The sequence below is a fragment of the Micropterus dolomieu genome, linkage group LG23, assembly GCF_021292245.1.
Source record: "Micropterus dolomieu isolate WLL.071019.BEF.003 ecotype Adirondacks linkage group LG23, ASM2129224v1, whole genome shotgun sequence".
Lineage (NCBI taxonomy): Eukaryota > Metazoa > Chordata > Actinopteri > Centrarchiformes > Centrarchidae > Micropterus > Micropterus dolomieu.
Window position 1 is genome coordinate 35530061 of NC_060172.1, and position 3608 is coordinate 35533668.

The window sequence follows — 3608 nt, forward strand, 5'->3', positions numbered from 1 at the left end:
ACTAAATCCTCCTCCACCTCCACCACCCACAAACTTGTCTGCTGATACCTTTGCTGCCTTCTTCACAGGCAAAGTGGAGGCTATAACTAGCCAATTCTCTGAAACACTCAAACTCAACCATTGTAGCAGTCCTACTACATCTTTTCCTCTGCCCTCCCAGGTCAGTAGTTGTTCACTCTCCTCATTTACTCCTCTCACAGAGAGCGAAGTATCAGAACTCTTGACCCGTACATGCCCACTGGACCCGATTCCTACGAATCTCCTCCAAGCCATATCTCCTACTGTGGTCCCGACAATCACTCATATGATAAATACTTCTTTGGCTTCAGGAACCTTCCCGACCACTTTCAAAAGGGCTCAGGTTACACCCTTGCTCAAAAAGCCCTCACTTGACCCAACTCAAGTTGAGAGCTATCGACCAGTGCCTCTTCTACCTTTTTTGTCCAAAACTATTGAACGGGCAGTATTCAAACAGGTCTCAGAATTCCTCTCAGGGAATGACCTCCTAGATCCATATCAGTCTGGTTTTAAGAGTGCCCACTCTACTGAAACTGCTCTTCTGTCTGTAACAGAAGCCCTAAGGTCAGCTAAAGCTGCAGCCCAATCTTCGGTTCTTATCCTGCTTGACCTATCAGCTGCCTTTGACACAGTCAACCACAGGATCCTGCTATCTGCTCTCTCAGCAATGGGCATCTCGAGTAAAGCACTCCTGTGGTTCGAATCCTACCTCTACAATGTTTTGTGGCAAGGACAATTATCCTCCTCCCACTGCCTCTCCACAGGGGTGCCCCAAGGCTCAGTGCTAGGGCCCCTTCTCTTCTCAATTTACACCACCACACTGGGGCCGATCATTCGCTCGCACGGCTTCTCTTACCACCGCTATGCAGACGATACGCAACTCTACTTATCCTTCCCGCCAGGCAATCCCACCGTCTCGGCGCGGATCACGGACTATCTATCGGACATATCTGCATGGATGAAGGCTTGCCACCTTCAACTAAACCTCTCTAAGACTGAACTCTTGGTCATTCCAGCCAAGCAATCTATCCACCATAACATCAAACTACAAATTGACTCCTGAAGCTTGGGTGTCATGATTGATGACCAGCTGTCCTTTTCAGACCATGATGCTGCTGTCTCTCAGTCATGCCGCTTTGCTCTATACAACATAAGAAAAATCAGGCCCTACCTCACTCAGTACGCCACCCAGCTTCTGGTACAGGCCATGGTTATCTCTCGCATCGACTATTGCAATGCCCTTCTAGCAGGTCTTCCAGCTTGTGTGGTGAAACCCCTACAAATGGTTCAGAATGCAGCAGTGCGTCTGGTTTTTGATCAGCCCAAAAGGACTCATGTCACTCCATTACTCAGTGACCTCCACTGGCTCCCCGTGGCCTCCAGAATCAAATTCAAGTCACTAATGCTTGCATACAGAGTGACTACTGGGTCTGCACCCATCTACCTAAACTCCTTAATACAAACTTAAGTTCCTTCTCAGCCACTACGCTCCTCCAATGAACGCCGCCTGGCTCTGCCATCCCTTCACACAAAGCAATGCCAGTCCCGGCTATTCTCATCTGTGACAACACAATGGTGGAACGAGCTACCACACGCCATCAGAGCGGGGGCGTCCCTCTCTAACTTCAAGAAGCTCTTGAAAACTCATCTCTTCCGAGAACACTTCCTCTTATAACACCTCTAACTCCTAACCTCTAACATGCACTTCCTGCGCTCTTCTTCTTCTATACCCTACAATTACCTTGCATTGATTGCACTTTTTTGTTTTGATTGCTTTTTGTTAACTCTTACTTCCTTCCCTAGGTATTTACCCCATTGATGTGATATATACAATGAGCTCTTACTAGTATTTATTGCTGCTCTTACTAGTATGTATTGTCAGTTGTAGATCTGTATTTGATGCTCAGTTGATGCTTGTATGTTGTTCTAACATTTATACTGGTGCTGATGGGGATCCTAATAAAAATAGATTTTTCCAATAAATAGTAGATTGCTTTTTGTTAACTCTTACTTCCTTCCCTAGGTATTTACCCCATTGATGTGATATATACAATGAGCTCTTACTAGTATTTATTGCTGCTCTTACTAGTATGTATTGTCAGTTGTAGATCTGTATTTGATGCTCAGTTGATGCTTGTATGTTGTTCTAACATTTATACTGGTGCTGATGGGGATCCTAATAAAAATAGATTTTTCCAATAAATAGTTACAAAAATTTTTTGTATGCTGTCAATTATAGATCTTAGAAAGAAATTAAAACGGGATTGGCCAAAATTAGAATCGCTTTTTTTTTTCATCATCTATCCCAGAAGAAACCTAAATTACTATGTAGCCTAGAGGACGCAAGTTATTTAGGATAATATTACTGCGTGGTGGTGGTGAACCTATTAAGTGATATTTAAACAACTATTGCTTTGTGTTGTTGGCCAGAAAAATAGTAGTAAGACTTCTCTCTGTGTACACGTATCCTATACAAGTACAATTTTGGCTGTATTATTTGTGTCCCCTTCAAAAATTGCTCTTGAGAAATTTTATGTTTGTTGTCCCCCCCTACTGTGAGATGAAATTCCTGCCCATGCTACTGCTCCTCTCTTTTCCACCATTATTTGTAAATCAGTAAATCACAATCAACAGTCAAAGAGCCACTCAAGTCTCACTGATGTCCTCCTGAGATCATATGTCGGCATTAAACATGTTGTTGGATAAAAGCATCTGCCAAATGAGTAAATGTAAGTGATGGAGACAATCTCATTCTTTTTTTTTTTTTTAAACCTGTCCTGCCCAGCAGCCTGGTATAGAGTATAATGACCTGGATACCATATTGTGCAGACAGATTTTACTTTAACAATAGAGTAATAAAATACTCCTTTGTCTGTTTTATTATTTATTTAATTATGTATTGATTTGTCTCCGGGCCGGACAGGGGGGCAGACACGGGGATGGGGGAGCACAAACAGACAGCACAGAGAAAGGACAAGACCTGTAAGAGAAGGGGGAAATGGGGATGGAAGGTGGGGACAACACCGAAAAGCAGTGGGAAACACCAATTGCAGAAAGCAACAAAACCTGCAATAGAACAGAGAGGGGGGCTTGGGGAGGAGAAAAACACAACAAACAAACACAAACAAAAACAAACAATAAAAATAATAATTAAAGCTGCAAGCAGCGTTGGGCGGGCCCTCGCACTTGTAGCGCGTCCGCGCGTGAACCGGCCGAGTTGCATATTCTGGAGCTCTGCCGGTGCGGCTGTGAATTTCCTACGCGGTTCCGACGCCGCATGAAGGTGCTATATGTCACTTCCTGTGTCCCCTATGTGGAGCTACATAGCACTTGCCGCTATGAATATAAATCATTATTGGTGTGTAGATGTCTGCGGGGTGGGAGAGTTATCAAGCACGTAAAGTTTGTTTCAGATGTGAGCATGTACACTGAACAATAATGTACCCAAACAATAAAATTAATTCCTTTTATATTTCCCTGCCTTGTTGTTTATGTGTAGATACAGAGGAAGAATGTGAGAACAGCACACATTTCATCGTTACTGTGTGTTAGAGCATGGGAGAACAGTGGATACTTTTAATACAGCCCAC

General features: G+C 43.6%; 1 protein-coding gene across 1 annotated transcript in view; it reads left to right on the top strand.

Annotated features, from left to right (window-relative positions):
- The window catches only part of LOC123963799 (biotin--protein ligase-like), a 65362-nt gene that overhangs the window by 7081 nt on the left and 54673 nt on the right, over positions 1-3608 (top strand). The gene's annotated exons all lie outside the window — the stretch shown is intronic.